The 14,048-nt window shown below is 41.1% G+C and overlaps 1 protein-coding gene across 1 annotated transcript in view; it reads left to right on the forward strand.

The window, feature by feature from the left end:
• Positions 1-4,646: 4,646 nt before the first annotated feature.
• Positions 4,647-14,048, forward strand: part of traf6 (TNF receptor-associated factor 6) — a 71,340-nt gene continuing 61,938 nt past the window's right edge. The window contains exon 1 of the mRNA XM_039744281.1: positions 4,647-4,785. The gene's annotated coding sequence lies outside the window, so the exon portion shown is untranslated. The remainder of the gene's footprint in view (positions 4,786-14,048) is intronic.

Here is a 14,048-nt window from a genome sequence, read left to right on the forward strand (position 1 = left end):
CGAGAGGTCACAAAAGACCCCAGGACAACGTCTAAAGAACTGCAGGCCTCACTTGCCTCAATTAAGGTCAGTGTTCACGACTCCACCATAAGAAAGAGACTGGGCAAAAACGGCATGCATGGCAGGTTTCCAAGACGCAAACCACTGTTAAGCAGAAAGAACATTAGGGCTCATCTCAATTTTGCTATGAAACATCTCAATGATTGCCAAAACTTTTGGGAAAATACCTTGTGGACTGATGAGACAAAAGTTGAACTTTTGGAAAGCAAATGTCCGTTACATCTGGCGTAAAAGGAACACAGCATTTCAGAAAAGAACATCATACCAACAGTAAAATATGGTGGTGGTAGTGTGATGGTCTGGGGTTGTTTTGCTGCTTCAGGACCTGGAAGGCTTGCTGTGATAGATGGAACCATGAATTCTACTGTCTACCAAAAAATCCTGAAGGAGAATGTCCGGCCATCTGTTTGTCAACTCAAGCTGAAGCGATCTTGGGTGCTGCAACAGGACAATGACCCAAAACACACCAGCAAATCCACCTCTGAATGGCTGAAGAAAAACAAAATGAAGACTTTGGAGTGGCCTAGTCAAAGTCCTGACCTGAATCCAATTGAGATGCTATGGCATGACCTTAAAAAGGCGGTTCATACTAGAAAACCCTCAAATAAAGCTGAATTACAACAATTCTGCAAAGATGAGTGGGCCAAAATTCCTCCAGAGCTGTAAAAGACTCATTGCAAGTTATCGCAAACGCTTGATTACAGTTATTGCTGCTAAGGGTGGCCCAACCAGTTATTAGGTTCAGGGGGCAATTACTTTTTCACACAGGGCCATGTAGGTTTGGATTTTTTTTCTCCCTAAATAATAAAAACCATCATTCAAAAACTGCATTTTGTGCTTACTTGTGTTATATTTGACTAATGGTTAAATGTGTTTGATGATCAGAAACATTTTGTGTGACAAACATGCAAAAGAATAAGAAATCAGGAAGGGGGCAAAGAGTTTTTCACACCACTGTATCTTTAAATCTGTGCCTCACCAGCTATGAACCTCACCGCACGTCCCTGAGTTGCACATCATCGTTTGCACGTCTCCTTTATAATTGTACAACTATACATGTGACAGGTGTCTGGTCACAATTACAGGGAATCTAACCTAGACACCGTTAAAATATCCGACTACGCCACCCAGTTTTATTAAGAGACTGGGAACTCTTGAAATTTACCGATAATAGTGCACAAGTTTGTTTAAATTGGGCGGTGAGTACACACACAATGAAAGACACAACAGTAATTTCAGGAAAAACAACAGTAACTTCTATTAAACAAGACAATAGAAAGTACATTAAAAAGATAAATGAACATAAAAAAATCTAACAATATCAGGAACGAAATTCCTTTTTTTAAAAAGGAAAGCACACAGTCCATACTCTAAAAGTCCGTTAAAAACATGAAGTGGAGGATACAACCTTTAGTGGTGCAGAGTCCAGTTTGCGCACTGTGTTACCCCAACAATTAATCGTCCAACTGTCCACGGATGCACTCTGTTCACCGGACTCTCGTTTCCCAACAGAGGTGTTGTCAAAATCGTAGAATCCCTGTCAGCGTCTCTTCGCCGTTCCTTTTTTTCCCACTGTGGGTTCCTTGTGTTGCTGTGACCTCAGCACGCCTCATTTCTTGTCTGCTAGCTTTGCTTGGTCCTTTCATGCGGTTTCCCTCTCTCGCTGGACCCACAACTGGCGTATCCTTGTGGAGCTGTCTCTTCCTCCCTGGAAGTAAGTGTTGCTGTCTTTGTGCCTCACGTCGTGCAAGCCACGTACCCTCGTCTGCCTGCGACCCCCTGTGCTCTATCTGAGTGTCTTGGCAGCCTTCTCAGTGGACCGTCCCTCTCTGCGTTCTCCTGTCCAGAAGATTTAAATCTGGACAATCGGTTTAAACAATGGCACATCTACAGTAAGCTTCCTGGGTTTAACAATTAATGAAAGCACAAGTTAACAAAATGCATTGTTACCAACCATAAATAAGTACATATACTGTATGCTGTTTAGAAACTAATATTGTCAGACATGTAATCTCCAAGTCAGGTAAATACAAACATCCTCCAAGGAAGGAGCAGGTCTGTTATCACAACTTTGTATTGTTTGTATACTTAACCACCCAAAACTTCAAAGCGGTGACTCCTTTTCAAGACAGCAAATACCTCCATCCTGCAGACAGCCATGGCAAAAATCAGTAACGGGATTACCCAGGAAATCAAAAAAATGTCCCCCTCTGACATACATAACTTTGTATGATGTTTTCCTTTTTAACCTATGCTATTTATGTTATTTGTAATTGATGTTATGCTCGTATAAGCAGCTCCAAATCTACCAAGTAAAATTCCTGTACATTAAGTCTTCTTTATCGTCTTCTTCCTTCGGCTGCTCCTGTTAAGTCAAGTTAATTAAAATGAAGGCAAATAGTTAATTAGCAGCAAAAAGTGGTCACTAATGAAGAAGGTGGTTAGAATGAAACCCTGCAGCCACTGCTGCCCTCCAGAACCAGAATTTTACACCCGTGCTGTAGACTTCAATGCAGGGATGGGCTAGTCTTGCAGAAGGGATTCTCAAATAAGAATGCATATCTGGGGACAGCTTAAAGTTTATAGTGAATTGTGGTGAAAGCTTCCTAGGCTCAACTCATGTGTGTGTGTGTGAAGGGGGGTGGTGGTTTCTTAAAAGCCTGTGCTGGATTTCCTCCCGTCCAAGTACCTTGTAGGATTTGCAGATATCCGGTTCATAGCCCCTGTCTGAGTGTCACAATCAGTCTTGCATACGTAATTGAACAAGTATATAAGATTGAAGAGATTGGGAGGTAGTAGCCCTTCTTTGGGACTTCACACAAGTGACACACTAGACATCTCAGGATTATTAGGTGCTTTGAAGCCCCCATGGCAAAAATCAGTAACGGGATTACCGAGGAAATCAAAAAAATGTCCCCCTTTGCTATTTATGCTATTTGTAATTGATGCTATGTTCTAATATAAGCAGCTCCAAATCTACCAAGTCAAATTCCTGTACATTAAGTCTTCTTTCGGCTGCTCCCGTTAGGGGTCGCCACAGTGGATCATCTTGTTCCATCTCTTCCTGTCCTCTCCATCTTGCTCTGTCACACCCATCACCTGCACGTCTTCTCTCTCACCACATCCATAAACCTTCTCTTAGGCCTTCCTCTTTTCCTCTTCCCTGGCAGCTCTATCCTTAGCATCCTTCTCCCAATATACCCCTCATCTCTCCTCAACACATGTCCAAACCAATGCAATCTCACCTCTCTGACTTGGTCTCCCAATCGTCCAACTTGAGCTGACCCTCTAATGTCTTCATTTCTAATCCTATCCATCCTCGTCACACTCAATGCAAATCTTAGCATCTTTAACTCTGTCACCTCCAGCTTGGTCTCCTGCTTTCTGGTCAGTGCCACCGTCTCCAGCCCATATAACATAGCTGGTCTCCCTAACATCCTGTAGACCTTCCCTTTCACTCTTGCTGATACCCGTCTGTCACTAATCACTCCTGACACTCTTCTCCACTCATTCCACCCTGCCTGCACTCTCTTCTTCACTTCTCTTCCACAATCCCCATTACTCTGTACTGTTGATCCATCCATCCATCCATCCTCTTCCGCTTATCCGAGGTCGGGTCGCGGGGGCAGCAGCTTAAGCAGAGGCCCAGACTTCCCTCTCCCCGGCTACTTCTTCCAGCTCTTCCGGGAGAATCCCAAGGCGTTCCCAGGCCAGCCGGGAGACATAGTCCCTCCAGCGTGTCCTGGGTCTTCCCCGGGGCCTCCTCCCGGTTGGACGTGCCCGGAACACCTCACCAGGGAGGCGTCCAGGAGGCATTCTGATCAGATGCCCGAGCCACCTCATCTGACTCCTCGGAGGAGGAGCAGCAGCTCTACTCTGAGCCCCTCCCGGATGACTGAGCTTCTCACCCTATCTTTAAGGGAAAGCCCAGACACCCTGCGGAGGAAACTCATTTCAGCCGCTTGTATTCGCGATCTCGTTCTTTCGGTCACTACCCATAACTCATGACCATAGGTGAGGGTAGGTTCGTAGATCGACTGGCAAATTGATTGCTTTGCCTTACGGCTCAGCTCCTTTTTTACCACGACAGACCGATGCAGAGCCCGCATCACTGCGGATGCCGCACCGATCCGCCTGTCGATCTCACACTCCATTCTTCCCTCACTCGTGAACAAGACCCCGAGATACTTGAACTCCTCCACTTGGGGCAGGATCTCTCCCCCAACCCTGAGAGGGCACTCCGCCCTTTTCCGGCTGAGGACCATGCTCTCGGATTTGGAGGTGCTGATTCTCATCCCAGCCGCTTCACACTCAGCTGTTGATCCCAAGTATTTAAACTCATAAATTCCCGTACATTAACTGGAGAATAAAAGGGATTCTAATTCTGATTGTTGAATAGGATATAACTCTTGTCATGAATTAATCTTATCTAGAGTCTTTGTCACATTTAAAACCTTTAATTTCGTAGATGTCGACGTTTCATTTCTTCTGTCAATAAAGTTTACTTAACTTGAATAAGTAAAAAAAAAAAAAAAAGTTCTGTCTCCAAGACGCTAGAGGGCGATACTACGGGTGTTTTCCGTTTTAGGAAGTGTGACGTTTTTGGTTATCTTCATCCAAAAGGTGTCTCTCCGTTTGACACACGGAGGCGAACTGTCAGTCGGTGGACTCCACTTTTTCGCCTGCTCGGTTTACTTTCCGTCCTAAGGAGACGCCTCGGTGGAGGTGAGTGTCGAGGGCGGAGACGGGAGCGCGTGCGCGCGTGTGTCTTGAGTCAGCCAAGGGCGCTGTTCTGTTCGGCAGACGTCGGCCAAGTCCGGAACGGAGCAGCAGCTCTCCAGCTCGGCCCGAGGAGCGGGTTTTTCAACCGGCGGGCGTAGCGAGTCGGTGGTATCTTGTCATCAAACGGAAAGAATTCCAAATAAAGGCAAATTGTCGGGTCAGGGTCGGCTCACGTGTGTCGACCAGACAGACAACGGCACAGCCGCCTTCATCCCCCGAGTTATCCAACTTCGCAGGAAGCTTTAAAAGTAGTCGAGTTCGTCTGAATTCGCCTTCTCATCGGAAACGGCGGACGACCGCAAATGCCGCGTATGAAAGTTGTTTTTATTTATTATATTACACCTGTATGAGGGAAAACCAAACGGAAGCGTTGTTGGCTAACAGTGCGGTGTGTTTCCAATGCGACGTGTTTGATTTTTGCAGGCTTTATCAAACATTCACAGTGGATATCAAAAGTCCGCACACCCTGGTGGAAATTTCCGCTTTTGTTGATGTCAGGGTCGACACCTTTTTGTACCTAGAATAAGATCTTCTAACCAATAATGTTTAAAGGAAGAACAAGTTCATAATTTCATTAAACTATTCTACTTAAAAGTGCTCCGACAGGTGTGTACACCAATGCTGAGACAGCTGGATAAATCTGAACAGTGACAGTCACATTCGGAATGAATCTTCCTCCACGTGATGTCAGTGTTCAGGTGAAGGCAGATTTTCCGGGAGTGGTATTGTAACTGTTCAAATTTAAGCAATCCAAATTAGAATTCGTTAAACTTTAACTAATGGCTAAATTATCCCATTTTGTTTTACAAAGGCACTTTTATTTTTGTGTTATTAGATATCAGTCTTTTTCTAACCTGCTCAGTACTGAAAGGGTCGCGGGGGTCTGCTGGAGCCTGGCCCAGCTAGCAGAGGGCACAAGGCAGGAGCAAAGATTAATAAAGTATCTATCTATCTATCTATCTAACCCTGGACAGGGTGCCAGTCCATCACAGGGCAAACACACACACACACACACACACCCTAACCGTGCACTATGGCTAATTTATGATCGCCAATTCACTTCTCTGGCATGCCTTTGGACAGTGAGAAGAAATCGGTACACCCAGTGGAAAACAGTTTTACTAATTAATTATGGAATTTAGGTTTGTGTTGGAATCCAACAAGACTGTAGACCACGGGTGTTGAACTCCAGGCCTGGAGGGCCGCATTGGCTGCAGGTTTTCATTCTAACCCTTTTCCTAATCGCTGACCAGTTTTCACTGCTAATTAACTTCTTCTCCTTTCATTATATTCACCCTGTTTTTAAGGATTCAGCCCTCTGAATTATGTTCTTCATTAAATGACAGCCAATCAGAAGTGAGATGTAAAACGAGTCGACAGATGACCAGCTAAGTTGGGGCATCGTATGCCAACCAATTTCACTCCAACCAGTCTCTTAATGAGAAGTTGATTCTTGCTGTTAATTAAACTTGTTATTTAATTTCACAGCTTGTTGCTGCTCTCAGTCTGCCACAGCAGACATTTCCAAAACTGTCGATTTTCTGTTTTTTTTTTTTTCTCTCTAAGAACATCGTCAAAATGTTTTAGTGAACTGAGAGATCAGCATTACTGAGACTATCACCTTTGTTTATTTTCAGATATTGTGCGATGGGCACAGATGAGCTGGTCATGTGGCGGCTTGTTTTGTGTCTCATTATTGTTTGGCTGGTAATTAAGGTAAAAGAGACAGCTAAGGGGTGTGAGTCAAGTTACGGCAAAAAGTAGTTAATTAGCGGCAAAAACTGGTCACTAATGAAGAAGATGGTTAGAATGAAACCCTGCAGCCTCTGCTGCCCTCCAGGGTTGGTATTTGACACCCATGCTGTAGACTTTAATGCAGGGATGGGCTAGTCTTGCAGAAGGGATTCTCAAATAAGAATGTATATCTGGGGACAGCTTAAAGTTTATAGTGAATTGTGGTGAAAGCCTCCTAGGCTCAACCCACATGTGTGTGATTGGGGTTCTTAAAAGCCTGCGCTGGATTTCCTCCCATCCAGGTAGATCTGTAGGATTCATAGCCCCTGTCTGAGTGTTACAATCAGTCTTGCATACGTGATTGGGAGGTAGTAGCCCTTCTTTGGGACTTCACACAAGTGACACACTGGACATTTCAGGATTATTAGGTGATTTGAAGACACTGCTCCTGTCTGTGCTCTTTAATTGGCTGGGCTTGCAGTGTCCCGTTTCTACCAATGCATAGACTTGTAAAATTAAAATGGAGAGGCTGGTAGAGAGAAAAAGATATCAAACCGTAGACTTGACACAGAGTGAAAATAGAAAAGTAAGATTGCTGTCATCAGTTCAAGAGCTCAGTAGCTAGCACAAGCAACGTGAACTTTAATTTGTTCATCATATGGCGCTTTTCCACTGCATAGTACGGCACGACACGGTTCAGTTCAGCTCACTTTTGGGGGGTTTTCCACTGGGAACAGTACCTGGTACCTGGTCCTTTTTTTAGTACCACCTCAGCCGAGGTTCCAAGCGCCGAACCGTTACCAAAACGTGACGTGTAAACTCTGCTGGTCACTGATTGGCCGGAGAAAATCATCATTACTGCGTCACTGGCTATTCTTTTCTTTAAAGGTACACACACGCGGAAGTTTGTGTCCCGTCTCTCCATCGCTGGACGCAGTTTGTTGCATAAGTGGATGAATGTTTCTTCAGACATTCGAAAGTTCTTCAGCCACTGAGTGTTTGTAAAACCGGGAACAATCGCATCCCACCACTCTGAAGCACGGTTAAATGTCCAAACAGATGGTCTGTTGCGGCGACTTTTTGGTAAAATGTGGAAGATCTGTAATATACAGAATCAGCATTTTAATGTTACACTGGCAGTTAAGTTCATTTTATGCTTTGCAACAGTGATAAAAGTTAGCTAGTGATGTGCTTTTTTTAGATGCTTACCCTTGGCGTCGTCGAGCTAAAGTGTTGTCGTTGTCTGCGTGTTGTTGTAAAAGTTCCACGGTGTCACGGCAGTAGAGGCGGCGCAACTATAACGACACGTGAATAATCCCGCCCACTCTAAAGCGGCACTAAACTGCAGTCGAAACGCAAACCGAGCCGAACTGAGCTGAACCAAGGTGAGCTGTACTGAACCGTGCTGTGCCGTACTCTGCAGTGGAAAAGCGCCTATTATGAGTGCAGTGACAGAAGAGACAGATGGACACGCAGACCAATACAACTTCTTGGCTCCAGGCATTTAAGAAGTGCATCTCTCCACTGCAATATTTTTCTGTGATTTTTGTCTATTGCATCGCTATATGGTATAACAGCAAATTGAGTTTAGATTAAAATAGTTGTCTATTTGTATTAAATGCTAAATTGTTAAAGTGATGATTCTGACATGTCATGTATGCATTTCCAGTCAGTCAGAAATGTTACTTTCTATAGTTATTCATTTAGATGTGTGGTCAGACTGGTGTGTATGCTGTGTCTGCACCTTCACTGTTGTTCTCTTTCCACACAGCGGAGTGTGTGTTCTTAAAGAGAAACACAATTTCTACTGAAGTTTATATTGACAAATGTGCAGATCGTACAACTCAGTTTAATCCCTGTTTTAACATTGAAAAGGGTGCACACATCTTAAAGTATAATGGTTTTGGGTGATTCCCACATTCTCTCTTAAATCACTTCAGACATCCTGGTGACTGTCCCACTGCCTTCGTCTCGCCAGACAGGAGGGCCCAGTAAGAGTTATACTGAATGTTGTCTGTAAAGGTTTTCTCCCACTTCACTTCACCTGCTGTGTCTGAAACAATTACAAAGTGTAATTTTTTTTAGGAGAAGAACTGTTCGGAGTGAACTCATTTGTGTGTTACACAGAATATTTTTAATGGGCATTCACTGAAAGAGGTAACCTGCAGATTAAGATATCTAGTAGGTCACTTGTAAAAAAGAGAAACGTTTGCTGATGAACATCAAAAATTGAAAATGGATGAATGCATGCATATCGTCAGTCTTGCTCAACACTGTTTTTATAAATAAGAAGTGTTAAATGTGATGATAGTAACATATGAAAAAAAAAAAAAGAATTGCTGCGTGTGAAGACATTGCACCTTCAGAACAAAGCATAAAGCCATGCTAAAGTTGGCAGTCCAAAAAGCAAGGTTTAACACATCCTTCTATATGAAAGCGGTTGGGATTGTCCTTCCGTCCCGTGAGTGCTATGCACACGCCCCTGTCCATTTTGCAATGCACGATGGGATTTGTAGTTTCGTTTTTCCAGGTAAAAGATGATTTTCTACTCCAGACTGTGCGATATCTTCTTCTTCTTTCTTACTACATAAAAGCGGTCGGGATTGTCCTTCCGTCCCGTGAGTGGAAAGCGTAGCGGTATTCCGCTTATCACAGACTTACTACTTGCAGCTTGCGGTACGAAGCGACATGATGTGAGCAGAGTTCCGGTGCTCCCATCGTTCCCTTGCTTTTGTGTGCGATGCGCTGGAAAAATAGACCAAATGATGTCTCTGGAAATAATTAATGTTGATGGAGTACAAATGCCTCACCGCGGAGTAAATATCAGGGGGGTTCAAAAGGGCGACCTCGATATAGAAAAAAAGTTTAAATTTCATCACAAAAATAACAGAAACTACGAGTATTAAAGTAATACCGCTCAAATGCAATATAACCAAATGAATGTGTTTGTATAAAATATCAAATTGATCTACATATTGAATTGCCTTAAGAAGTGGTCAACTTAAAAGGCGGTCGCCTTAAAAGGCGGGTCAGCCTAGTAATTTATTAAATGCTTTGCGGCTGCAAAATTATACAGTATTAATTTGATTAAAAGCTACTCGTCTCTTGCAGTGTGGTTTTGTTTTGTAAGAGTTACACTTTACAAACATTATTATGATGCTTGATGAATATTTGGTATAATGTCTTCTATGAATGGAATCAATCTCAAGATTGATGGATGGATTTAAAAAGAAACAAAACAGTTGGAACATGGGTGTTTAGAATGGATCATTTTAACACTAAACTCTAAAAGAACCCAAAAGCCTAATTATGTGGTCTTGTTTCAGGTTTGGAGGTAGGCTCCGAGTTATGTTAACATGTCCCTTGTTAATTGATTTTTTTTTGACTTAACTGTATTATGGTTAACAGTGTTGTTGTCTTTGTGTTCTTGATGGAGTTATTTTTTATTTTTTTATTTCCTGATGTTTTCAAATTCTCTAGGTTGGAGTATTCAATATTTAAATACAGCAGATATTCATTTGCCCACTTGAATTATTTGGTCAAAATGATTTCATAGATTAAATATTTCATAGATTAATCATTTACAGAGTAATCATTTGTGATAGCCCTAGTTAAATGCTGGGTTAGTTGAAAAATGATAAAATCAGTGTTTAAGCACTCTTTTTTTTTTATTATTCTTTACAACAAAGGTACAGCACACACATGAAATGTGTGATGCTGTTTTTAGTATAGTAAATACAAGTTTTTATTAAAATAAAATGTAATTATAACACAAATATTCTTTTTTTTTCCTTCAATATAAATGTTACTTCTAAAAAAAAAAAAAAAACAGCCTTCACAACCAGGACTTCGGAGTCAGATACAATTTTGGGTACCTGGAGTTGGAGTCGGCTAAAATGTACCGACTCCAACTCCTAATAAGTTTAAATTGTAATGAAAAAAAAAATCCAGCAAGTTCAAATGTCCCATTTCACAAACAATAGTCAGAATTAAGTACTTCTCTGATGTAAGAATAAAGCCGAGTGCACAGTTGTGTTACTACTACTGTAGTGTGAAGTTCAGCTGAGCTATTATACAACCTGACATTCACATATTGTAATCTGGGTTATGGTGATTTACAAAAAGTGTTTTCATTTTATTTCAGATATAATGTGTTTAAAAGTTTCATTTGTGTATAAACAAGTGTAATGATGGAGGTGGAGGTGCGTGCTATGGGGTTCTTGTCTTTTGTTTAAACTGGCCAATACGGTAGAGAGTCAGCTTCCTATCCAGTAGATCTGTGGTTCAGTGACGTATATGTTTACCTTTCTTTAATCAATATGGAAGATACATTAGCATATTAAATACAGAGGAGTCCGAAGTACCAGAAACGAAGGAGTCAGAGTCGAAGGATTTATCTACCGACTCCATGGCCCTGTTCACAACCACCACTCACCATTCCAAAATGTAAAATGTGGGAAAATGTTTAAACATGGGAGTTTTAAATTGGGGTTCTGTTTAGGAAAACAAATATTCCATGTATATGCAAAATCAAATCAGATAATAAAAGCTGAAATGACGATAATGTAAAGTTAAGAAGCTGATGTACCTTTGGTAAGTAAAATGCGTTGGCTTCTTTAATCTGATTTCGCTTTTGATAGCCTGCTGGGAATGGACCTCCGTTTATAATGTGAACAAGTAATTAATGGTTATCTGTGTTGCTGGCCTATTGTTACTGGGACTTGGTACTGCTTGCTTAGTTTCCATGCACACTTCATACTGGCCTATGCGCTTGAATTTTAAATAGCTGTAAATGCCTGCGTATATTGGCTTACAGTTTGCACAGTACCTTTGAAAGCAAAATATTAACAAATTACGGATTCTTTTCATTTTAGTACTTTTGCCTCTAAAGGAGTTTTTAGGTGATCTACATTCAACATTAATTATGCTTCTCAATTTTTCTGGAAGTGGCTGCAAACAGAAAAGAAAGATACAGTATTTAGACTTTTTAGGATTAGTCTCTGAAAATGACTTTTAGAATTTAGCATGTAGTGAGACCTGTAATGTGAAAACCTCATTTCCCAGTGCACTCCCGCTAAGCGAATGTGTCTGTGGTTGATTATAATGCTCATTTTTTTTTTTAGAGCAGTTTACGAGAACTGGAGTACTAAATGCACTGCAGTAATCCTCACTTTCCATGATTAGAATGTCAAGTCAGTCGTAATTGTAATTTCAATTAATGTACGATTTATTGTGTGGCCCTACTATGAGTCCTGGTATTCTAGTACATGCATTAATGACAAACATTAGCTTAAAAAAATATCTGTTTGCACTTAATAGCGTTTAATAAAAAGTTTTATAATTAAGCCAATGTTCAAACCAATAAGAGAGCAATTTTTAAGTAAAGTGATTCTGTTATGACAGTTTTCTAGAGTTAAACTGCCTACTTCTGCCCAAACTATTAATATCAACTGACTAGCTGATTGTCGGAACAATTCATTCATTGCAAATATACACATCTTTTAATTCGGTATGCTTCCTATACTTGCTTTTAGTCATTTTCACTTGTGGAAAGACCTGCTCACAACTGCATGGGCTACCAAATAATGATGCCCTACACACCGCATGCTCTCATAGTCTTAGAAACAAATCCTGTGTAATTTACAGCTGGTTAAAATCAAACAAATAAACTTTGGAAATGTTATTTTTAGGTTTACAAATGCACTGGAGTTCAGTTAGCTTCGGCTGCAATATGGTAGGAATGTTGCAAAAGGAGATGGAAAAGACTCTTTATTTTGGCTCATAAGGTCCTGATATTGAACTTCAAATTCACAACAATGAGTGATAACCTGAGCTACGTGTTTGGTGCACTCCTTACTTCTGTCTGAACGCTGATCCTTAAAATGTCAAAAATGAACTGGTTTTGCATGTTGCCGCTGTCTTGGATTACTGCAAAATGTGAAGAATGAAGAAAAGATAAATTCTACACTAAAATTGAAATGAGCTCACCTGGAAACGTACCTCTCCTCTTCTATCTCCGTGAGGAAGCGTTTAAATAGCATGTTAATTGCCTGAAGGCACAGTCGGGATGACACTACCAATTAGTGCATTTTACTGCTTGTGTCACTAAACACACTGGTTGAAAAACATGAATAATCTGGTTTGGTTGCTCTGCTACCAGAAAACTGTTCTTATTCTAACTTCCTTGTTTCACCTTTGGAAACATCACTTTTTTTTTTTCTTTTACTGATTTGTGCACAGCCCTGGGTCCCACCTTCGAGATTGCCGCTGCCAACCAAATCAGTTGCTGGTAAAAATCAGCCACGTGCAGATTCATTTTTTAATGCATATGCACGACAAAGTCAAACGATCAAGCTGCTAAAAACATTCACACTTCAACGCTACATATTCTCCATTTTCAAATGGTAAAAACATGGTTAATTTAAATATTTTTGGGTGGCAACTTGTGCATACAGCAGCCAACAATAGCATTATTATCTTAAGAACACAATATTCTTAAAGAAGTAGCCAGGTGCTGGATCTGGCCTGTGGGCCATAGTTGATTAATTCCAGGTGTAAATGATTCTGATTGGCTCTTAATAAAGTCACCTGCTAGTCTAGGACAGGCGTTCCCAAACTTTTCAAAACTTGGTACCTCTTTTCAGCTTCACAGACTCTCTGCTTATCATCTTGAGAAGCTCTTATTCATACTTGAACCAATAACTAGCATGCAGTACATAAACGTTACATGATAGCAAAAAGCATTACTTATTTATTTTTTTTATTTTTTTTCTTTATACTACTCGTCATTAGTGTGAAGGCAGGGCATGTATCTTGGTTTGAGTTTATTTATATTACTATCATACAACAAGAAGTATGTCTGTCTGTGGAATTCATGTTGTAACATTTCGTACTGTACTAGGTCTATTAATGTACTCGGTCGTCTAAGGTAGTATGCAGCTTTGCACAAATTCTCCCACTCCTAGAAGTTCACTGCCACTGCACTTTATTTTAGTCTTTGTCCACTGCTAGTCCACAGTTCTGGGGCATACTGCAACAGAGCTAAACCAGAACGTTAGTCTTGTTAGTGTTAATGTTTAGTAAGAGTAGATCAGCACGGGATCATCCTGATGCACGGGCGCCGAACTCCAGATCTGGAAGACTGCTGTGGCTGCAGGTTTTTATTCTAACCCTTTTCCTAAACAGTGACCAGGTTTCACTGCTAATGAACTTCTTGTCTCTTCATTTTAATAGCCCTGTTTTTAAGGATTCAGTCCTCTGAATTGATTCTTTTCTTGATTAAATTAAGCCAAACAGAAATGAGATGTGCAAGATAACAGATAACCTGTTAAATTGGTGCTTCAAACTCCAACCAGTTTCTTAATAAGAAGCCAATTCTTGCTGTTAATTAAACTCGTTATTTAATTCCACATCTTGTTGCTGCTCACATTCTACCACAGAAGACATTTCCAAAACTGTTGGATTTTCTGTTT

This window comes from Polypterus senegalus, chromosome 1 (genome assembly GCF_016835505.1).
Source record: "Polypterus senegalus isolate Bchr_013 chromosome 1, ASM1683550v1, whole genome shotgun sequence".
NCBI classification, from domain to species: Eukaryota; Metazoa; Chordata; class Cladistia; order Polypteriformes; family Polypteridae; genus Polypterus; species Polypterus senegalus.